The sequence below is a fragment of the Scyliorhinus canicula genome, chromosome 13 (genome assembly GCF_902713615.1).
Source record: "Scyliorhinus canicula chromosome 13, sScyCan1.1, whole genome shotgun sequence".
Lineage (NCBI taxonomy): Eukaryota > Metazoa > Chordata > Chondrichthyes > Carcharhiniformes > Scyliorhinidae > Scyliorhinus > Scyliorhinus canicula.
The window spans coordinates 84,545,240-84,570,270 of record NC_052158.1 but is presented as its reverse complement, the minus strand read 5'-3'; the positions used below and the strand labels follow the sequence as shown (position 1 = coordinate 84,570,270).

Sequence of the window (25,031 nt, the reverse complement as noted above, 5' to 3'; positions counted from 1 at the left end):
CTCCAGTTGAGGGTAAAGCCCAAACATTATTCATTTGAATTGTCTCACCGTATTATTCAGGGCAGCATGGTAGCATTGTGGATAGCACAATCGCTTCACAGCTCCAGGGTCCCAGGTTCAGTTCCCGGCTGGGTCACTGTCTGTGCGGAGTCTGCACATCCTCCCCATGTGTGCGTGGGTTTCCTCCGGGTGCTCCGGTTTCCTCCCACAATCCAAAGATTTGCAGGTTAGGTGGATTGGCCATGATAAATTGCCCTTAGTGTCCAAAATTGCCCTTAGTGTTGGGTGGGGTTACTGGGTTATGGGGATAGGGTGGAGGTGTTAACCTTGGGTAGGGTGCTCTTTCCAGGAGCCGGTGCAGACTCGATGGGCCGAATGGCCTCCTTCTGCACTGTAAATTCTATGAAAATTCTATGAGACTCTTTGTTTTGAACAATTAACTGGTTCAGCTGTGATGAAATATATCTTCGCTAATGCATGTAGTGTGGAATGAAGCAGTATTCACAACTGTAATCAATTGCATTGTTGCAAATACATTTTTTAATTACTCAGACTATTACGATTAACATTTATTTTAAGCAAGGAGCTATCATGTCCCAAACTACTTTCACCAAGGCTATTATCATACATTTTATGAAAGAAATATTCTCTCATCTGCTTTTCCTCTGAGCTTTCCTCTGTTCACTTCTCTGCTGAAGTTAATTCCATGCAAATTGGAAGCCTGTAGTTCCAAAACGAAATGGAAGCATGGTCATAAACTTGTGGACAGAAAAATGACTGAACTTAATCCTCCATGCACTTTGAACAGAAGTCACTTGCTACTCATATGTAAGCTCTAAACTGATTTTTTAAAAACACTTTTAACCCAGGAATAGGCAAAAGACAAGCTGATACATTTGCTACCAACTCCAATAGTGTGTCTGTGAACCATCTGAGTCTCCATCTGAGATCACCAGCATCACAGAAGTCTGCCAATTTGATTCACTCCACATGATATTAAGAAAGGCAGGGCAGCGCAGTGGTTAGCACTGCTGCCTCACGGCGCCAAGGACCCGGGTTCGATCCCAGCCCTGGGTCACTGTCTGTGTGGAGTTTGCACATTCTCCCCATGTCTGCGTGGGTCTCACCCTCACAACCCAAATATTTGCAGGAAAGGTGGATTGACCACATTAAATTGCCCCTTAATTGGAAGAAAAGAATTGGGTATTCAAAATTTACAAAAAAATATTGAATCAAGATATTAAGAAAGGGCTGAGCACATTGAACTCAACAAAGGATATATACCCCAACAACATTTCTGTTGTAGTTCTGAAGAGCGCTGCTCCAGAATTAGCTGTAGCTCTAGGCAAGCGGTTCTGTACAAATACAAATCTACTCAAACATGTGGGAAAATTGCCTAGGTGTGTCCTTTCCACAAATGTTATGAATGCCTGGTCTGCTGTCAGCAGTAGCCAAGAGTTTGGGTCAGAGCCATAACCTTTTTAAGGTTTTTAAGGCGGTGCGGAAAGATCGATTTATTCTAGGAGAGATAATATAAGAAATTGGGCCTGGTTACTTTATAAACAAACTTCCTGGTGATCTGGAGATAGTTGCATCAGAGGAACCCTCATATCATGTTTTTTTATCTTTGGATTTGTTAGCTTCTTTCTAGAGAAAATGGCCATATATACATTGTTGTGCCAGCATCAACAATGGAATCAATTTGGACAGGAACCTTTGGACGTTCTGGTCTGAAGACTTGTTTGAAAATTCAACATCAGCTCGGTAGAAGCTCTGTGCTTTGGGCCTCTGTGTCTTCACTGAAATAAAGTGTAACTGTTTCCATGGCTTGCTGATGAGATTAATATGTGCGCTCTGTTATGGGCCAGGGTTTAGAGAACCCCAAAGTGTATCATTGAGTTCCCCTGAACCATAACCTTTAATAGATTGTGGTGTGGGGAGCACACGGCCCACTCTACAAGTGTGGTACAGCAGAAAATGGAAAAGTATTTTTTAGAAGTAAAAAATTTTTATTCTATGAACTCAAGTTAACCATTTTAAAACATACAGTGAACATTTTAGCAACCATTAATTCAAATACAACCCCCAAAGAATACAACACTAAGTAATCCTTTAAGCTTCCCTTTTCCATCCATAAAACTTAAAACACCTTTCAACAGAAGCACATTAGGTTTACATTCACTACTGAGAACCTTTATAATTCTGAATTCACCAAATGATCAAGAGATAGTCTTTTTTTTAATCAATGTTTTTTATTGGGTTTTTGAACAAAGTATACTTACCATTATGTACACAGGATAAGAGACATATTACACACATATAGAGAAGAGAAGGGCACACCCAAACATACCAAAGAAAAGAAAATAGTAAATAATAAAAAATACAATAAAAAATAAAATAGAATAACTGGTAGGGTATTGTGCACCAGCTCAACAGCAGCAACTCTGTACACCTGACAAAGTTATTTACAACACATAAGTGGGTGACTGTTGGTGGGGGGGAGGGGATGGTGGAGATTGGGGAGGTGAATATACATTGATGGCAGAGAGAACAGCAGTACACCTGCTTAGTCTGGCTTCAGCTCCAACGCTGAAACCAAAACTAAAACACACCCTGCAGCCTGCTTAAAAACAAAAGTAAAAAGCTGACAGACAGCCCAGCTGCACCCACACTCTGACATCACTGCAGTAGTAAACACCCATTTCTTAAAGGTACTCTCACTACAGATACTTATGTACACACCCATTTATAAACACGCATTTCTTAAAGATACTCTCAGATGACAGCTCTGGCTTATATTTGTATGGATTAATAACCACTGAACTTTCATCAATGGTCTGATCCAATTTGGAGTTTAGTGTCTCATTATCCCTAGATGGTGTTTTGCTGTCTGCTTGGAATTGTTGCATCTTGTCGGTGGGCTCAGTGGAATAAAGCAGAAAATTCACCTTTTAATTGTGTTTTTCAAAAAAAAGGTTAATTGTCCTCAAAAGAAGCAATAAAGACTTCATAATCATTTGCAATGGAGTAAGAGAGTGTCGTAAGGTCCAGGATCTCTTCTTCCACCAACTGCCCTTTTCAATGGCTTAATTCTCTTGCACTCTTTCCCGAAAGGGAAAATGAAGGTCCAGAACATCATCTTGCAGGTGGTCGCCATCATTCTTGGTGCATTCTGTTCCCACTTCTTCTGGCCGGTCCCAAAGTGGAGGGAGAGATCTGTTGTAGTTCTTGATGTTGTTTGGAGGTTGGTTGCAGTGTCACTTTATTCAGCCATGAAACTCTGTATAACACTGAGACACCAGCTCCTGTGTCTATCTTGAATTCGGGCACAAGACCGTAGGAAATATGGACAGATATTGGCCATTCATAGACCATTGTTACAACACCCTGGGCAAGTGCACAGTCAATTCGAGCCCCTGTCATCCCAGAGTCAAAACATAAGTGGATTAACCAATAATTCTTATAATAATACCCAAAATCGTTGGCCCTTGGCTGTCCAATAATTACAGTCATCAGGTTTGTAAGTTGAAACACTATTATTGTTTATTTAGAAATGGAATAAAGATGACATATGAGACAATTACAACTGGATAACAAGCAAGCTAACCTACTATTCCTTTAACTGCCTCACCCTCTACCCCTTCCCTCGAGACAGACAAACATAGAGGAGTAGAAAAGGGTAAAAGTAATAAGGATTATGATCAAAAGTTAAGTCTTTGCTTCAGATGATGAGTTCTTTAGTGCACTTCCTTCACAGTATGAGTGTGGATTAAATTATCTTGGCTACAAGTAATGATCTTCCTTACAGTTAGCAATATCTTACTCACAGCTTTTCAAGGAGAGGCCTCTAGCTTCACATTAGCCTGTTCTGCAGAGTTATCAGATTCTGGATTCTGTTTGCATCAGCTTTTTCTGCAGATAGTTGGTTCCCACAAGGCCTTTTGGTGAGAATTATCTATTTTTTTCTGGAGGAAACAGAGTGGAAAAAGTAGATGTCTTCTCTCTCAGCTGCCAAAGCAAAACTGAAAATTTCTTGGGTCACTGCACTATTTCATTTCAGCTTCCATACACACTGTCAGTTTTGCTTCATTCATCTTCCTTCACAGTTGAGTAAATATGAAGTGCTGTTTATAAACATTAACCACTTCAAAGAGCATTAAGTCCTTTCCAATTTCCCCTTCATGTTTGAGAGCTTTTGAAGTGGTGAACTGGCAATTGACAGCACTTACCTGAGCGGTTTAAACAGAGCTGCCTGGTTTCTCTTTCCTGGAATTGGCACGTCATGCTTCCTCTATCTGAGACAGCAGGTGTATTGTCCAGGTGAGTGCTACAACAGTAATGTTTTTCACTGCCTCTGTGTGGACTGCTCTCTAGCTTCCAGACAGGGTCTGTTTTCTGGGGTCTTCCTGGCAGGGTCTCTTTTCTGGGGAGTCTGTGGGGGGAGGGGGGCCTTATTGAGGGGTCTCTGGGGAGATCTCTTTATTCAGGGGGGTCTCTATTTAGTCTTGAAGAGTATGATGTCTGCCCCACTAAGTGGGTGGAAATGGGTCATTATGACCCATTTGCATCCTCCTGCTGACGCAAGGGTACAACCTCAATCCCAATGCCAGTGGGGTGGGGGGGGGGGGGGGGGGGGGGTCGGAGCATTGGAAATGGATCGACAGCCCGATTTCTCCCCGATGCTGGAGTCTCCGCCGCATTAGTAACTCCACTTCGGTGGTGGGCAACAGAGATCCCAGATCTTCATCGGCTGTTCTTGGGAAATTTCCGTTGCGTTCCTGACAAAAGCCTTATCTGCCTCTGCTCTTCAGTCTGTCTGGTCACTTGTATAGCTTTGCTTAAATTTAAATCTTGTTGAGATTGTAAGAAGTCGGAAAAATTTTAATCTAAAACACCAATGACTATTCTATGATCAGATCATTTTTTAGTGTTCCATACTTTCATTTTAGCTAGGTGGTACTAGTCACCATTGATGAATGTGTCAATTCCATCACCCTGCTTTTGACTGCACTGGCTGAACTTTCCTCCCTCAATGACAATATTTTTCGACACACTTAAAGGCTCCAATGACATGAGTGTGGGAGGTTGTCTCTTGGTTCAACCCGTGTTTGTCTAGCATGTCATCTGCTATGCTCCCAACAGCATATAGCAAAGTGTTAACTTGATCTTTGTTCTCTTAATTGCCGGTCCTGATGTGTTGCGGTACTGGGCAAAATGTCTTCCCCAAATTTGCTGGTACTCAGCCTGTCTGGGTCCCTCTGAAATGTTTTGGGTAGGGGCAAAGTAGTAGCCATTTCTCACCCTGATTGTCCTTTCTATATGCCTTGCCAGTCACTGGGCTGCCCTCATTACTTTGTCACCTCTGATGTGATTGCTGGGTTGGCCACAAAGTCCTTCGCCCACTGAGCTACACTATTGGTTGTCTTTTCTGCTGTTTCTATGTGGGTGTAATCACTGTTGCCATCACCTGTTACCAAGGTTTTATCTCTAGATTTGTGGCTTCTGTTTTGCTGGAGACAATGGTTTGCCTGTTTACTTGTGTACTAACTATGTACAAAGGTTAAGTAAGACTACGATACAGCTGGAGCTACTCTTTAACACTCCTCTCCCTTCAGTGAGTGATATCACTGTGACATAACTCCTATTGCACATGCTCAGTAGCTATTCTTAGAGTTCACCCTTTACAGGACTAGATGTTTGACAGTAATTTAAAATGCGAGAATGGTGTAAAATAATTATGATTTCTGCAACTGATTCACAGGAGTTTAACATTAATTGCAGTTGAGAAATAATTTTGTGAGTGATTTTGACAGGTTAAATAGGGAGAAATTGTTTTACTGGCTTGTGGATCGGTAATCTGAGGACAGATATAAGATCATTTCCAAAATTACTGTGCAGCGAATTGTTATTGTTTGAAATGAAGTGTGGTAGTGGAAGAATCAATCAAAATTTCAAAAGGGAATTTGATAGGTACTTGAAATGAAAAAAAAGTGCATGGATATGAGGAAGAATGATTTGATAGTTTTTCCTAAAGAACCAACAGCACTGACATGATGGCCTGATGACCACCTGCTGTGCTGTAATATTCTCTATGCTCCTGGTACAAGCTGGTTCCCTGAATTGATTTGTAAACTGCAAAAATCCATTGTAGACGATATTCTTAACTACAGATTGTTGGAATACCTTGGGTTCTGCTGATCGGACAACTCAACGTTGGCAGAAACTGTGTTTCAATGGGGGTTCCTGCTGATCATCCATCAAAGCAATGGATAGGCACTGATAGGGAGAACACACAAAGGAACTCCTGAGTACCTTTTTTCAGAGATGCTTGACACTAAAAACGAATTCATAATGTGCCATAATTTGATGTTAAAATAATGGTGAGGCTTATGGTGTTGTTATTTATATGTATGTAGTGCAGCAGCTTCAAATGAGGGGTAGATATGCGATTATACTCAAAGTTCTAACAGTTTCTCTCCAAGTGGTGCATTTTCATCATTGCCTTGGTGAAAATGATATTTCTCTGTCTACCCCAATAATTAAATGCGTTGAAAACCATGTCGTTTCTGTATTTGCATAGTAGATATTTACTAAACTTGGGTCCTGACCTCTTTAAATGAGATGATGTGGAGATGCCGGCGTTGGACTGGGGTGAGCACAGTAAGAAGTCTTACAACACCAGGTTAAAGTCCAACAGGTTTGTTTCAAACACGAGCTTTCGGAGCACTGCTCCTTCCTCAGGTGAGGAAGGAACAGTGCTCCGAAAGCTCGTATTTGAAACAAACCTGTTGGACTTTAACCTGGTGTTGTAAGACTTCTTTTTGTCTTTAAATGAGGGAGATATTAGAATACAAAAGAAACATCAAAACAGATAGTAAAAGTTTCTGCAAGTATTTAAAAGTGTAAAAAAGAAAAACTAAAGTGTAAAAACTAAAGTGAGTGTTGGTCCTTAAGGATGAGTCCGGGGAATAATAATGGGAAACAAGAAAATGCTGGATGTGTTGAACAGGTATTTTGTGTACGTGTTAAATGTAGAAGATAACAAGAATATCCCAAGAATACTTGAAAATCAAGAGGTGGAAGGGAAGGAGGAACTTAAAGCAATCACGAGGGAAAAGGTACTTTGAAAACTATCAAAACGAAAATCTTGCCAAGTCCCCAGAACATGATAACCTGTATCTGAGAGACTTAAAAGAAGGACTGGAAAAGTAATGAATGCGTTAGTTGTGATGTTCCAAAATTCCCTAGATTCTGGAAAATTACCAGCAGTTTGTAAAATGTAACTGTAACAAAAAGGAAGGAGACAAAGGAGGAAACTATAGGCCAGTTAGCCTAACATTTGTCTTGCCAAAAATGCTGGAATCCATTATGAAGAATATAATAGGACATTTAGAAAATCACAATATAATCCAGCAGAGTCAACATGGTTTTGTGGAAGGTGAAAATATGAACTTGTCCCTTTTGGCAGGAGGGATAAAAAAAAATGCAGTAAATAATTTCAATGAGAGATGACAGAACTAACGGTACAGAGGGATCTGTTTAGTGAATATCTACTGTGCAAATACAGAAACTACATGGTATTCAATGCATTTAGTTATTGGGGGAGACAGAGAAATATCGTTTTCACCAAGACAATGATGAAAATGAATGACAATAGGTCGGTATGGAGACCCAGCAAGTGATTAGGAAGATAAATGGAAAGTTGGCCTTATTGAGTCTAAAAGTAGGAAAGTGTTGCTCCAGCTATACAGGGCCTTAATGAGACCACATCTGGGGTACTATGTGCTGTTGTGGTCTCCTTATTTATGATATAGTTGCAATCGAAGCAGTTCAGAGAAGTTCCACTGGACTGCTTCCTGGGTTGAAGGGGTTATTTTGCCCAGTCATTGGAATTTAGAAGAATGAGAGATTATTGAAACATATAAGATCCTGAGTAGGCTGGTCAGAGTGGATGCTGAGAGGATGTTTCGTCTTGTGGGGGAGTCTAGAACTAAGGACGGTACAGTTTAAAAAAACAGGGGTCTCCCATTTGAGACAGAAATGAGAGTTATTTTCTCCAAGGGTCATTGGCTGATGGAATTCTCTTTCCCAGAGAGCAGTTAAGGCCATGTCACTAAATATATTCAAGGCTGAACTGGCGAAGCAGTTGAGGATTATGGAGGAAGACAGGAAAGTGGCGTTGAGGCCACACAATCTAACTTAATGATTGGTCTGTCTTATTTGTGAAGGGGATAACCAATTGCTTTCCCTGTTCTTCAGCTCCCAGGTGCCCTCTTTCCCTTTACTGTGATGTTACCAGCTCACAATTTGAGTAATTTGCCGTGTAAAAATTTTAATACTGAAATGAATAAGATGCCCTGCTACAGCAAATTAAGACCCAAAATATCTGTTGAAGCAGGCTGACTTCATTTACAGTGAATGCAAATGGCCCCTGCTGACAGCCATGAGTTTGATTTGCTCCCAGGAGGTACTGTTGGTTTCATTGTTCAGAATTATTTTACTATCGCATCTGATCCAAGTAGATTATTCAACTCTGCAGTGTAGCACCAGCTTTCAGTTGAAAATGTTGCGCGGAGCTTTGACTAGAAAAGGTTACCTGTCTCTCGGGTAAACTATAATTTTGCCATAATCTATAACAATAATCTTTAACCAAGATTTTGATCTATGACGGTACATATAATTATGTTGATAAATGTCATAAATTGGAAAAGGTTACCAACGCAAAGGTGACTTTCAAAATGCAACTATGCAGAATCTCTGTTAAAGTAACAAACATTTTCAGGTTTAGGAGACGCTTTGCAGTTGAATGCTGCAGCTAATAATATGCAGGTTGATAATTATGTTTACATCCATTAATTAATATCTAATTTCCTTGTCGTTGTAATTTTCTGTTTTATACTTAAGGTACACTGGAGCTTGAATTTTCCCAACCTTGTAGAAGGTGTTTGTTCTAGGGGGCTGAGAGAGTCCGAGGCAACTCTGTTGGATGGCTCCTCCATATAGTTCTGTCTCCTTGTGACTTTCCTTAGAGTAGGCCTTCAGGGGATGGATCACCTAAAGCTCCAAAACAGTTCCTCTGCAGGGGTTATTATCCCACATGCCGACAGTGGACAGACACCACATGATTCAGGAACTGGGCAACTGCATGGATACAGCCTCCAGAAGGCTGGGTTGAACAACCAAGGGGACTGCCTCTTGAACCCCAGTGAAGGAGCTACAAGGCTGAACTGGCTCATATGTTCAGCATGCTCTCATGCTTCCTATCTTCCTCAGCAGTGCCCATCTCTGTCAGTGGGGCAGTAAAGCTGTCCAGTGCTGCAGGCCCTTTCATTGGGTCGCCCCACCCCATTTCGATCCTGCCTGCCCCATGTAATTGGGTGGTGAACCTGTCGATGGCCCATTAGTAGGCTGCCTCACATGAAATTGGCCCAGCAGTCCGCTGACGTCAAGCATGGACCCCTACCACCTGCAGGAAAATTCAGCCCTATGTGCATGCCATGTAAACAGTGGATACCGCCTTTCAATTTGCTGATATAAAATGGCATGCTGTTTGTAGCAATAAGTGATGACATGGGTCTTGTCAATCATTTCCAATCATAAGAATGGTTACAGCAAAGAAGGAGGCCATTGGCCATCGAGTCAATGCCAGTTCTCTGCAAGAGCAGCTTGGCTATCCCACATTGCTGTCTTCCCCCTGTAGCCCTGCATTTCTTTCCCCCGTTAGATGCTCATTAGATGCTCATCGGGATGCTCGGCGGTTGTGGCAAGGACTAAACAACATAACGGGCTACAAAGCGAAGCCGAGCAGTATCTCTGGCAGCAGCGCACCCCTCCCCTATGAACTTAATGCATTCTATGCTCGGTTTGAGCAGGTAACCAACAATCCGCTGTTGAGTGCCCCAGCAGCCCACAATTCACACATACCCACCATCACAGTTTCCAAACTCAGATCGGCCTTCCTGAAAGTGAACCCATGGAAGGCGATGGGCCCGGACGGGATCCCTGGTCGTGCACTCAGAGCCTGCGCATACCAGCTGGCAGAGGTATTCACAGACATCTTTAACCTATCCCTACTCCACTCTAAGGTCCGCACCTGCTTCAAGAAGACCACCATCATTCCGGTACCAAAAAAGAACCAGGCAACATGCCTCAATGATTACCGCCCGGTGGCCCTTACGTCAGTTGTAATGAAGTTCTTCGAGAGGCTGATCATGAAGCGCATCACCACCATACTCCCGGAACACCTTGACCCACTTCAATTTGGTTCCAACTCCATCTACAAGTTTGCTGATGATACGACCGTAGTGGGTCGGATCTCGAATAACGACGAGTCCGAATACAGGAGGCAGATAGAGAACCTAGTGGAGTGGTGTAACGACAACAATCTCTCCCTCAATGCCAGCAAAACTAAAGAGCTGGTCATCAACTTCAGGAAGCAAAGTACTGTACACACCCCTGTCAGCATCAACGGAGCCGAGGTGGAGATGGTTAGCAGTTTCAAATTCCTAGGGGTGCACATCACCAAAAATCTGTCCTGGTCCACTCACGTTGACGCTATCACCAAGAAAGCACAACAGCGCCTATACCTCCTCAGGAAACTAAGGAAATTCAGCATGTCCACATTAACCCTTACCAACTTTTACAGATGCACTATAGAGAGCATCCTATCGGGCTGCACCACTGGTATGGCAACTGCTCGGCCCAGGACCGCAAGGAACTTCAGAGAGTCGTGAAAACCGCCCAGTCCATCACACAAACCTGCCTCCCATCCATGGACTCCATCTACACCTCCCGCTGCCGGGGGAAAGCGGGCAGCATAATCAAGGATCCCTCCCACCCGGCTTACTCACTTTTCCAACTTCTTCCATCGGGCAGGAGATACAGAAGTCTGAGAACACGCACGAACACACTCAAAAACAGCTTCTTCCCCACTGTCACCAGACTCCTAAATGACCCTCTTATTGACTGACCTCATTAACACTACACCCTGTATGCTTCAACCGATGCCAATGCTTATGTAGTTACATTGTATATCTTGTGTTGCCCTATTATGTATTCTCATGTATTTTCTTGAATTTTGTGTAATTCCCTTTTCTTCCATATACTGAATGATCTGTTGAGCTGCTTGCAGAAAAATACTTTTCACTGTACCTCGGTACACGTGACAATAAACAAATCCAATCCAATCCAACTCCCTTGGATTCAACCTGCTTCCACTGGCCTTTAGGCTGTGTGTTGCAGATTGTAACCACTCACTGCATAAAATAACTTTTCCTCGTGCAATCCTTGGACTTTTGCCAATCATTTTAATTCTTTATTCTCTGGTTTTCAACCCTTCCACCAATGGATAATTATTCCTGACATCTCCTATGGCCAGGCAAATGCTTGCAAGATTATTTTCTGTCTGAGAACATTTGGCTACATCACAGTTTTCTGATGCTTTAAAGCTCTTGAGTGTGCAGTGGAATCATAACACAGTAGTTACCTCAACAAGAAGTAAATAAAGTTTCACTGTCACTTTTTTTCCTCTGGTTAAGAATTAGCTTTTCTACCCATGTGTTTTGAGAACAGCAAGTGGGCCAGGAGGTTTGCCAGCGTAAATGAGGGAAGTTGAAATATGGATCCCTTGATTGACTCTGCCACCATTCGTACATTAATTTAGAATGAGATGTTTTATAATGAGAGCAGAAGCTTGCTAAACATACACAGCAGTTCTGTTAACATTGGTCGTACTTCGACATACCCTGGCATCAAAATTCTGCCATTGCAGATGCTGCAAAGCTTCTCATACCTGGAAGGAGTGGGGTGTTGGTATCGAATTTGGGGCTAAACACCAAAAAGATGCACATGTTATAGCGTTATGCAATTTAGGTGAATAAATCCTCAGCTACAGTGCACACGTTTGACACCCAATGTTGCTAAGAAGCCAGAGACATTTAAATTTTCAAACGCCACTGATTACCTGCTGCATTGATCGATTATGGTATGAAAACTTTGCCTTGTGGAGAAAGTGACTTTTAAAATGTTTTTGTAAATTTATCAACCTATGACTATTGTGCCGTGACCATGTCCTATGGCAGGTTTCCTGTGTTTGGTACCCAGCTACATGGTAAATAGTGTGGACACCCATGCAGTCTCCAAATGTATAATAGATGTTCTGAATTCTCCCAAGTCCACTCGAAAAGACCTTCTGAGTTGGTAGAGCTTGGTCAGAAGTTTGTTTTGGTCGGAATCCATTTTTGAGCCCTGCTTTCATGTTTTTTTTCTACTTCTCCTACTCCCTCGCTGCCCCCTCAAGAGGTGATAGCCTGGTGTATTAGCAAGAAGGCCTTAATCGGAGCTGCTGAATGCTCCAGCGCCAGAGATTTGGCGAGACACAGGGAGAATGAGTCAAGATTCTTGAGTGTTGTTGAAGCTGCACTCACACGCATATTTATACACAAGCTCCCTGTGGGCGGAGCTAGCTGCAGGGGCTTACCGGAGGAACCTGTATTACAGGTACAGCCATACATCCCCCTACTGCAAGTATGCATATCTACAGTGGTTATCACCACATGGGGATGTTTGCTGATGATTATCTTCAGCACCATTTGTGACTCCTCAGATAATTAAGCAGTCCATGCCCAAATGTACCAAGAACTGGATGATATCTAGGTTTGGGCTGACAAGTGGCAAGTAACATTCGCACCACACAAATGCCAGGCAATGACCATCTCCAAAAAGAGATAATCTAACCATCCCCTCTTGACATTCAATGGCATTACTTTCACTGAATCCTCCACTATCAAACTAAACTAGACTAGCCTTCTAAATACCATGGCTACAAGAGCAAATCAGATGTTAGGAATCCTGTGGTGAGTAATTCACCTCCTGGCTCTTCAAGGATTTCCACAGTGTACAAGATGCAAGTCAGGAGTGTGATGGAATACTCTCCACTTGACTGGATAAGTGCAGCTTCAACAACACTCAAGAATCTTGACTCATTCTCCCTGTGTCTGCATGGGTTTCACCCCCTCAACCCAAAGATGTATAGGGTAGATGGATTGACCACGCTAAATTGACCCTTAATTGTATAAATTACACAAAAAAATCTTGACACCATCCAGGGCAAAGCAGCCTGTTTGATTGGCACCCCTTCCACAAACATTCACTCCCTCCACAACTGTGGCAGCTGTGTGTACCATCTACTGGATGCACTGCCGGAACTCACCAAGGCTCTTTAGGCAGCACCTTCCAAACCCGTGACCGCTACCATTTAGTAGGACAGGGGGAGCAGTTACCTGGGAACACCACCAACTGGAAGTTTCACTCCAAGTCACTCACCATCCGGAATTGGAAATATATCAGCATTCTTTCACTGTCGCTGGGTCAAAATCCTAGGATTTCCTTGCAATCCTACACCACAAGGATTGCAGCAGTTCAAGAAAACAGCTCATCTCCACCTTCTTAAAGGCAATTAGGGATGGGCAATGAATGCTGGCCCAGCCAGTGATGCCCACATCCCATGAATTAATTTTAAAAAATAGTGGAATGTGAGCATCACTGGTAAGTCCAGCAGTCATGGCCATTCTTAATTGCCTTTCAGAAGGTGTTGGTAGTTGCCTTCATGAACTGCTGCAGTCCATGTGGTGGAGGTACACCCACTGTAGTTTTAGGGAGGGAGTTTCAGGATTTTGATCCAATAACAATGATATAATTTTAAGTCAGAATGGTGAGGCACTTACAAGTGTTGGTATGCCTCCTGCCTGTGTCTTCCTTGGTAATAGAAGTAGGGAGTTTGGAGGGGGTGTTAACAGAGACTTGTCAGGTTGTTACAGTCTTACACTCTGCTGTCACATTGCACATGCAGCGGAGTGCGCAAAGAGTGCGAATGTTTAAGGTAACGCTGGTCGTGCAAGCTGCTTTGTTCTGGGTGATTGTTCTGGGAGTCAGGATCTGACCTGTGCTTTTAGCCACAGTATTTTTGCACCACGTCCAGTTAAGTTTCTGGTCAGTGGTAAGGCTCAAGGATGTTGATGGTGGGGGAATCCAGTGATCATAGAATTTACAGTGCAGAAGGAGGCCATTCGGCCCATCGAGTCTGCACCGACTCTTGGAAAGAGCACCCTACCCCCTATCCAAGGTCAACACCTCCACCCTATCCCCATTACCCAGTAACCCCACCCAACACTAAGGGCAATTTTGGACACTAAGGGCAATTTATCATGGCCAATCCACCTAACCCGCACATCTTTGGACTGTGGGAGGAAACCGGAGCACCCGGAGGAAACCCACGCACACACGGGGAGGATGTGCAGACTCCGCACAGACAGTAACCCAAGCCGGAATCGAACCTGGGACCCTGGAGCTGTGAAGCGATTGTGCTATCCACAAGGCTACCGTGCTGCCCTTCAGACAATCATAATGCCATTGAATGCAGAAGGTGGCTGTGGTGATATGCATCACTGTAAATACACAGGGGGTTAATGTAGATGGTCATTGCCTGGCACTTGTATAATGCAGATGTTAATTACTATTTACCAACCCTGGTCTGAAAGTTACCTAGATCTTGCTGCATGCCGGCACAGGCTGATTATCTGAAAAGTTAAAGGAATTGAAGTTTGTGCAACAATAATGAACATCCCACTTCTGACCTTATGGTGCAGGGAGGGTCATTGATGCAGCAGACGAAGATGGCTGAGCTGAGGACTAGGCTAAGCAACTCCTGCAGTGATGTCCTGGGCTTAGGTATTTGGGATTTCTAACAATCACACCATGGGCGGGATTCTTCGAAAACCGGTGGGGCGGGCAACTCCGGCTCGAAGGAGTGGCGTGAACCACTCTGGCGTCGGGCCGCCCCGAAGGTGCGTAATCCTCCGCATCTTCAGGGGCTAGGCCGGCGCGGAGTGGTATGCGCCGCTCTGGCCGGCGCGGAAGGTGCTTGGCGCCACGACAACCGGCACCAAAGGGCCTCCGCCAGCTGGCGCGAGTTGGCGCATGCATAGGAGCGCAAGCGTGTGCTGGCGTCATCCCAGCACATGCGCAGGCGGGGTTCTTCTCCGCGCTGGCCATCGCAGACCAGTACGCCAGCCGGCACGGAGGAATAGCGTGCTCCCATGGCATAGGCCCGCCTGCGGAATTGTGGGCTCTGATCGCGGACCAGGCCGCCATGGGGGCACCCCCCCCCCCAGGGCCAGATCCCCCCGCGCCCCCCCGAGGACCCCAGAGGCCATCCACGGAGCCAGGTCCCGCTGGTAAATACCTGTCGTAACATACGCCGGTGGGACCCGTCGTAAACGAGTGGCCACTCGTCCTATCGCGGGCCGGAGAATCGTCGGGGGGGGGGGTCGCTGCTAGCGGCCGCTGACCGGCGCGGCGCGATTCCCTCGCCCGCCAAATCCCTGGCACCAGAGAAATCGGCAGCCGGTGGGGGCGGGATTCACGCTGCTCCCCCCCGGCGATTGCCCCATATTTTTCTGCCTCCTTGATGTCACACTATTAAATGCTACTTGATATCAAGGTCACTCTCTTGCGCCTCACCTCAAGAATTACGCTCTTATATACATGTTTAGGTCAATGCTGTAATGAGGGCTGATGACTCTGGCAGAACGCAAAATGAGCACTGCTGAACAGGTTATTGCGATGCAAGTGCTGCTTAATAGGATTGTTGACAGCATTTTCCATCATTTGCTGATGATAGAGAGGGAACTAATGGGGCGGTAATTGGCCAAATTAGATTTTCTCTTTATGGACAATTTTTCAGTTTGTTGAGGAAATAACATTTTTGTAGCTGTGTTGGAACAGATTGGCTAGGGGCTTGTTCTGCAGAACAAGTGCTCGATTCAGCCGACTTGAATTCCCTCCGCTGGTGTTGAGAAACATCCCGGTATTCAACTTCTCTTCACCACTTTTGATTGGCCTCAGGGAGATTCTCTCTGTAAAGGCCAGACTTTGAAGGATTTCCTGCTGGTGAGCTGATCTCACCAGCAGGAAAGCCTGTTCGCAGATTGGCGCACCATTTTGATCGGCTGCCCCAAGCTTCCCCCCTCCCTGCTTCAGGTCCCCCACCGCCCATGTGCCAGGTGTCAATGCAGATTGGTGAGGACAAAGTTAAATAGGTTATTTTCCCTCTTGATTCACTCCTCACCTGTCATAAGTAGTGCTCTTGAGCCACGCTTGAAATTGCAATCCCCCACCCACAGGTCGTTCTGTGTGTTTTCTGACAGTGCTTCTTCCAATTGATGTTCAACGTGGAGGAGTACTGATTCATCATCTGAGCATATAGGTGCTAATCGGAAGGTTTCCTTGTCCTTGTTTCACCTGATGCCATGCGGTTTCTTGACGTCAATGTTGAGTACTTCCAGGACCTCTCCGTCCTTACTACATGTTACTGTGCTGCCCACTTTGGTGGGGCTGTCCAACTATTGGGATAGAATATTGCCACGGATGGTGATGAAGACTAAGAGGAGTATGATTATAAGGTATGATTCAGTGAGTTGTCAAGCTGTCGATTGACTGGTTTGTGGGACAGCTCTCCCATTTTTTGCACAAGCTCCCAGATATTAGCGAGGAGCACTTTGTGGCATCAACTGAACAATGCACTTCAGTTGGCTCTAGATTGATACTGGATGGTTGGCCCAGTTTTATTCTTCTTTAACTCTTTCATAGGAGCTTGATACATATGAGTAGTTTGTCAGATCATTTCAAGGTGTATTAAGAGCCAACCACATTGCTGTGGGTATGGAGAAGCACGTAGGCTAGACTGTAAGGACAGCAAATGTCCTGCCATCAGTGAAGCAGAAGGGTTTTTCAGACAATCCGGTAGTTTTATGATCACCATTACTGAGAGTAGCTTTTTATTCCAGACTCATTTAATTAATTTACTTTAATTTTTCCCAGCTACCACAGAAGGATTTTAACTCATATCTTCAAAATATTATTCCAGGTCTCTGGACATTTCATCTCGGAACATAGTCAGGATGTTCCTTTTAACAGCGCAATACACTTTATTTTCCTCTCTTCATTAATCACTTTCAGGTTAGTGGTCATGAATACTGATCCAACTTAGGTTTTGACCTGGGCCGGGATTCTCCCCTACCCAGCGGGGCGGGGGTTCCCGGCGTGATGGAGTGGCGTGAACCACTCCGGCGTCGGGCCGCCCCAAAGGTGCGGAAGGCGCGGGCCTAGCCCCTCAATGTTAGGGCTTGTACACACACACAAGACAGACAAACACAGAGGGGGGGAGGGAAAAATGTAATAGAAAAAGAAAAGAGTCTTTGTTTCAGATGGTGGTCCTTTCAGGCTTTCTCCTCAGTAAGCTTGGGAATCACGATCCTTGCTTTGCAGACTTCTTACACACGATTTTCCTGTGGGGACAAAGTCCCTGTTTCCTCAGATTTTCAGCTCGAGTCCTGCTTTCAAGCCCTGTTTTCAGGAATCCAACACCCACAGGCTTATTGGAGAGAGAGAGAGTTAGCTGGACCTATTTTGAAGAGGCTTAGCAGCAGTTTTCTGGAGAGGACTTTGCTGAGTCTTTTACCTCCATTGCTAGAATCAACAGTGAAACTAAAATGGAACTTTATGGCTCTGAAAAACAATCCAGAAGGATAATATCCAATCACCACATGTTACCGGGCAGAGCACAGCCTTCTGGACTCATTCAATACCCACCAGCCAAATCAATCAAACTGAGTCCCAGCCAATCTCCGCCATTGGTGTTGGTCCACAATTTAAATCAGCACAGCCTTCTGGATCCTTCCATTTGAATTAAAGGCACAGGCCACTGCTTTTTTCTGCCTGAATTAAAATGGCAGGCTGACTTAAAGACACATGTCCATAAATCATTCATAGATCAAAAATGGAACAGCAAAAATAAAAGAAAGGGGGAAACAAGGGAATAGACAGGGAATAAACAAGAAGGAACAGGAACTGTCATTATTTTTGAAGATTTCATTCAATTAACCAGATTTAAATTCCCCAGACTCTGCGGTGGGATTTGCATTCATATCTTAGGATCATTAGTTCAAATGCTGTGGTTTACCAGTCCAGTAAAATAACAATAGTGATACCATACTGTCTGGTAATGGTGGTTGGGTGATTTACATTGCTGCTATGCATTTGTGCCCATCACCATTCTTGAAGCGATGTTCTCAGGCAGGAGAAGGAAAGTCCGCAGGAATCGGAAGTGGTGCTTTTGAGTTTGTTGAGCTGCCCAATTCATATGTGCATCAGGTGGGGATTTGGATTCATGTGGGGCCCAGAGTTAAAATTGTCCAAACTTCACAGCCCTGCCCACCCCAAACATGCTGAGAGTTGAAGTGAGGGCTAGTTTAAGCAATTTGGAATGTTCAGCAACTGCAACAGCACCTTAGAGGAATCTCGTCCGGCTCTCTCTTCATCTGCTGCTTCTCGAGAGCGCTCCCACAGATCCACAGCATGGAATTTTATACAATGTAAAACAGCAGAAGCCAAATGAGTTGGCGTATCCCTGCACAATGATGTACGCTGGGTACCAGTCCTGGCTCTGCACTCATCCAGAAATGGGCTCTATTTGCAGTTTTTGGGCATTGATAATTGCTGCCCATAGGAAAGATTCTGCCATCAATGCAGCAATAGCAACAAATAGTATGGCAGACCAGGGCCAGCAGTGCAAAACCCATTATGCAACAAATGAGGAATAATAACTGAACAGATAGCTTTGGGAGAAGAGATTGAGGGACAGAACCAAAACATTTATTTTTCTATAAAATTGAAAACATTTATTTTGTGAAATAGGAGCACAAGTGCACTTTTTAGGTTGAAATTCACGGGGCAAATGACCGAGTATTACCAAGTATTCACTTGGAAATGCACAGTTCAGTACGATGTGAACTAAATCATTTGAGTCCGATTAACATTCTAGTGAACAAATATGTTAAGTGTGGCAATGACAATATTCTAATGACAACAAGCGAATATTTGCTTGGATGCTACGATAATCTCCATCTCCTTTTTGATCCAACTACCCTATTATTATTTCTATTGTTTTAAGGATTTGATTCATCATGTGTACTTTGTCCCAGATTACTAAAATTTATTACCGTTTTTAGAACTTCCAGTCAGTGATTGTCCTGGAAATCATCATCTTTTGAAGCTGTGTTTCTAATTAAAAAAGACTGTAATTATGGAATCATCAGTCTAATAATATGTAATCGAGCTCGTCACTGAAAAGACCGGGGGCGGGATTCGCTGGGGGCCGGCGTGAATCCTGCCCCCGACGTGTCATGAATTCTCCGGCACCAGAGATTCGGCGGGGGCGGGAATCGTTCCGCGCCGGACGGCGTGCCCAGCCCGTGATGGGCCAAAGTCCCACCTCTGTCATCCCTCTCCCGCCGGTGTGGATCAAACCACGTACCTTACTGGCGGGAGCATGCGGCGTGGGCGGGCTCCGGGGTCCTGGGGGGGGCGCGGGGCGATCTGGCCCCGGGGGTCCCCCCACGGTGGCCTGGCCCGCGATCGGGGCCCACCGATCGGCCGGTGGGCCGGTGCCGTGGGGCACTCTTTTCCTTCCGCCTTCACCATGGTCTTCACCATGGCGGAGGTGGAAGTGACCCCCTCCCCTGCGCAAGCGCGGGGATGACGTCAGCAGCCGCTGACGCTCCGGCGCATGCCCGGCTGGCGTGGCGCCAAAAGCCTTCCACGCCAGCCACCTGAGCACCAACCATTCCGGCGACTTCCGCACCTTTAGGGGCCAAGCCCTAACATTGAGGGGCTAGGCCCGCGCCGGAATGGTTGGTGCTCAGGTGGCTGGCGTGGAAGGCTTTTGGCGCCACGCCAGCCGGGCATGCGCCGGAGCGTCAGCGGCTGCTGACGTCATCCCCGCGCTTGCGCAGGGGAGGGGGTCACTTCCACCTCCGCCATGGTGAAGACCATGGTGAAGGCGGAAGGAAAAGAGTGCCCCACGGCACCGGCCCTCCGGCCGATCGGTGGGCCCCGATCGCGGGCCAGGCCACCGTGGGGGGCCCCCGGGGCCAGATCGCCCCGCGCCCCCCCCAGGACCCCGGAGCCCGCCCACGCCGCATGCTCCCACCAGTAAGGTACGTGGTTTGATCCACACCAGCGGGAGAGGGATGACAGAGGTGGGACTTTGGCCCATCACGGGCTGGGCACGCCGTCCGGCGCGGAACGATTCCCGCCCCCGCCGAATCTCTGGTGCCGGAGAATTCATGACACGTCGGGGGCAGGATTCACGCCGGCCCCCAGCGAATCCCGCCCCCGGTCTTTTCAGTGACGAGCTCGATTACATATTATTAGACTGATGATTCCATAATTACAGTCTTTTTTAATTAGAAACACAGCTTCAAAAGATGATGATTTCCAGGACAATCACTGACTGGAAGTTCTAAAAACGGTAATAAACTTTAGTAATCTGGGACAAAGTACACATGATGAATCAAATCCTTAAAACAATAGAAATAATAATAGGGTAGTTGGATCAAAAAGGAGATGGAGATTATCGTAGCATCCAAGCAAATATTCGCTTGTTGTCATTAGAATATTGTCATTGCCACACTTAACATATTTGTTCACTAGAATGTTAATCGGACTCAAATGATTTAGTTCACATCGTACTGAACTGTGCATTTCCAAGTGAATACTTGGTAATACTAGGTCATTTGCCCCGTGAATTTCAACCTAAAAAGTGCACTTGCGCTCCTATTTCACAAAATAAATGTTTTCAATTTTATAGAAAAATAAATGTTTTGGTTCTGTCCCTCAATCTCTTCTCCCAAAGCTATCTGTTCAGTTATTATTCCTCATTTGTTGCATAATGGGTTTTGCACTGCTGGCCCTGGTCTGCCATACTATTTGTTGCTATTGCTGCATTGATGGCAGAATCTTTCCTATGGGCAGCAATTATCAATGCCCAAAAACTGCAAATAGAGCCCATTTCTGGATGAGTGCAGAGCCAGGACTGGTACCCAGCGTACATCATTGTGCAGGGATACGCCAACTCATTTGGCTTCTGCTGTTTTACATTGTATAAAATTCCATGCTGTGGATCTGTGGGAGCGCTCTCGAGAAGCAGCAGATGAAGAGAGAGCCGGACGAGATTCCTCTAAGGTGCTGTTGCAGTTGCTGAACATTCCAAATTGCTTAAACTAGCCCTCACTTCAACTCTCAGCATGTTTGGGGTGGGCAGGGCTGTGAAGTTTGGACAATTTTAACTCTGGGCCCCACATGAATCCAAATCCCCACCTGATGCACATATGAATTGGGCAGCTCAACAAACTCAAAAGCACCACTTCCGATTCCTGCGGACTTTCCTTCTCCTGCCTGAGAACATCGCTTCAAGAATGGTGATGGGCACAAATGCATAGCAGCAATGTAAATCACCCAACCACCATTACCAGACAGTATGGTATCACTATTGTTATTTTACTGGACTGGTAAACCACAGCATTTGAACTAATGATCCTAAGATATGAATGCAAATCCCACCACAGAGTCTGGGGAATTTAAATCTGGTTAATTGAATGAAATCTTCAAAAATAATGACAGTTCCTGTTCCTTCTTGTTTATTCCCTGTCTATTCCCTTGTTTCCCCCTTTCTTTTATTTTTGCTGTTCCATTTTTGATCTATGAATGATTTATGGACATGTGTCTTTAAGTCAGCCTGCCATTTTAATTCAAGCAGAAAAAAGCAGTGGCCTGTGCCTTTAATTCAAATGGAAGGATCCAGAAGGCTGTGCTGATTTAAATTGTGGACCAACACCAATGGCGGAGATTGGCTGGGACTCAGTTTGATTGATTTGGCTGGTGGGTATTGAATGAGTCCAGAAGGCTGTGCTCTGCCCGGTAACATGTGGTGATTGGATATTATCCTGGATTGTTTTTCAGAGCCATAAAGTTCCATTTTAGTTTCACTGTTGATTCTAGCAATGGAGGTAAAAGACTCAGCAAAGTCCTCTCCAGAAAACTGCTGCTAAGCCTCTTCAAAATAGGGCCAGCTAACTCTCTCTCTCTCCAATAAGCCTGTGGGTGTTGGATTCCTGAAAACAGGGCTTGAAAGCAGGACTCGAACTGAAAATCTGAGGAAACAGGGACTTTGTCCCCACAGGAAAATCGTGTGTAAGAAGTCTGCAAAGCAAGGACCATGATTCCCAAGCTTACTGAGGAGAAAGCCTGAAAGGACCACCATCTGAAACAAAGACTCTTTTCTTTTTCTATTACATTTTCCCCTCCCCCCCTCTGTGTTTGTCTGTCTTGTGTGTGTGTACAGAGGGTGGGGGGGGGGGGGGCGAGGGAAGTTACAGTAGAAGTTATTTAACCAACGGTAACTGCTGTATATTTCACTATTAACCTTTTTTTTATAAATAAACAGTAATTGTGTTCAGCTTACACCCCAGCAGGGTCGGAGAATCGCCTGGGGCCGCCAAAAATCCAGCCCCCGCCGTGGCAGAGATTCTCCGCCAGCCGAAGTCCCGCCGCTGGGAGGCCTCTCCCGCCGCCGAGGTTTGAACTACCTCTGGTGGCGGCGGGATCAGCGGCCGGAGCGGGCCCCCGGGGTCCTGGGGGGGGCGGGGGGCGATTGGACCCCGGGGGGGTGCCCCCACGGTGGTCAGGCCCGCGATCGGGGCCCCCCCGCTCAGACTCCGGGCCAGTGCCCTGAGTGCACTCTTTCTCTTCCACGGCCTCCGCCATGGCGGAAGCAGAAGAGAAACCCACATCGCGCATGCGCCGGTGGTGACGTCAGCGGTAGCTGGCCGCTGATGTCACTACCGGCGCATGCGCCGACTGGCGAAAGCCTTTCGACCAGCCCCGCTGCCGCTGGCGCCGGTTTTTTGCGCCAGTCTTCTGGTGCCAAACGCTCCGGCGCGGGGCTAGCCCCCAAAGGTGGGGAGAATTCCCCACCTTTGGGGAGGCCTGACCCCGGAGTGGTTGACGCCACTCCCCTACGCCGGGACACCCCGTCACGCCGGGTAGGGGAGAATCCCGCCCCAGGTGACTATAATTATTGGACAAGCAAGGAGCCAAGATTCAGGAATTTCTATGAGAGTTATTGGTTAATTCACTTGTGTTGTGACTCCGGGGCATGTGGGGCTGGAATTGACTGTGCACTTGCCCAACGTGGCGTAACAATAGTATCAGTCATGATGATTATGAAAACACCAGATTATTGTGAAAAAAAAACATTTCCCCTAATAATGAAATTTCAAAGGTGTGAAATTAGTCTCCTTTTTAAAATGAGAACATTGGATATTCCTCTGCTCATTGAGGGACAGTTCCAGTGATTTAAAAAAAACAAACATTAGCCCATTAGCAGTGGAAACCAAGATGATGCACAGACACTCTGTTGGAGATTGATGTTGGAGCTTGAGCATGAGCCAGCACAGATTGGCACCGATCAATGTGTGTTGTGAGTGGAGAGTAATTTCCCCTACTTCCCCCTTTCCCACCCCTCATCAAGAGTTTGAAGCTTATTGCTGGACTGACGTGGGCAAAGGCACTTCCTGCTGATTAACCACCTCCCACCCTTCCTCAGCTGATTTTTTAAAAAATGCTTTCTTGGGATGTGGGCGTCGCTGGCTGGGCCATCATTTGTTGCCCCTCCCTAATTGCTCTTGAACTGACTGGCTTACTGGACCATTTTAGTGGGGGCAGTTATTAGTCAACTGCATTGCTGTATGGGTCTGGAGTCACATGCAGGCCAGACTGGGTCAGGGTGGTAGTTTCCTGAAGGACATTAGTGAACCAGAGAGGCTTTTACCACAATCGGCAATGCTCTCATGTCATTAGACATTTATTTCCAGATTTTTATTGACTTCAAATTTCACCATCTGCCATGGTGGGATTCGAACCTGAGACCCCAGAGCATTACCTTGGGTGTCTGGATTATTAGTCCAGTGACAATACCACTATATCACCACCTCTCCTAATGATGCATCAGTACTCCTTCAGGTTGAACACTAAAGCACAGAGGGTGGCAAGGGCACAAAATATCTGGAGGGGGCACAATGTCCACCATTAGGAATGACTCAGTATCACCTCTATTTGCCACATCTTCCAGACCCGGCCTGCGGCAGGTACTGAGGGAACAAGAAGGAAAAGCCTTCTTGATCCCTTCCTCACCAATCTACCTGCACAGCTGCGTCTGTGAATAAAAGTATAGATAAGAGTGACCACCGCAGAGTCCTTGTGGAGAAGAAGGCCCATATCTACACTGAGGACATTGCCATTGTATCGTACTATTATATGGGATTGATTATGAACAGATCTTTCAGATCAGTGGCCATCCATGAGAGGCAATGAACAGAAGAACACAAGGAGTAGGCCACCAGGCCCTTCAAGCCTGCCCCGCCATTCAGTACGAGTGTGGCTGATCGATCCTTTTCTATGCAGTTTCCCCATCGCTCTCTATTCCTCGATCTACCAAATATTTATCCACCTTTACTTTAAATACTTCTACTTATCCATTCTCCGGGGCAGAGAATTCCAGCGATTCACCACCCTCTGCGAGAAGTAATTTCTACGCATCTTAGTTTTAAATGACTGACCCTTTACCTTGCAGCCATGTCCCCATGTTCGAAACTCTCCCGCTTGTGAAAACATATCACCGTCTACCCTGTCAAACCCCCTCGGGGTCTTATCTGTGTCATGAGAATGTCGCTTTAAGAAATGTTTGGCTGCTCATGTTACTGCAGTGATGTCAGAGTGTGGGTGGAGCTGAGCTCTGGTTCTGCTTTTGAGTTTCACTTTGAGAAAAGCTTGGGTGTGTCTGTGTCTTTTTCGTTTAGTTTTTCAGTGGGTTGCAGCTGAAGTCAGACAAAGCAGCCGTACTGTTGAGCTCTCTACCATGAAAGACTATCTCTGGATCATTTGGTGAATTCAGAATTATAGATGTTCTCAGTAGTGAATGTAAACCCTGATGTGCTTCTGTTTAAAGGTTTGTTAAGTCTTCTGGGTGTTAAAAGGACAGCTTACAGATTACTTACTTAGTGTTGTATTCTTTGGGGGGTGTATTTGATTTGCTGGTTGATAAGATGTTCACTGTTTATTTTCGAAAGGTTAAC

At 45.5% G+C, this 25,031-nt stretch overlaps 1 protein-coding gene across 1 annotated transcript in view; it reads left to right on the top strand.

Annotated features, from left to right (window-relative positions):
* clstn2a (calsyntenin 2a) overlaps positions 1–25,031 on the top strand; it is a 757,260-nt gene that overhangs the window by 231,858 nt on the left and 500,371 nt on the right. The window lies entirely within an intron of this gene.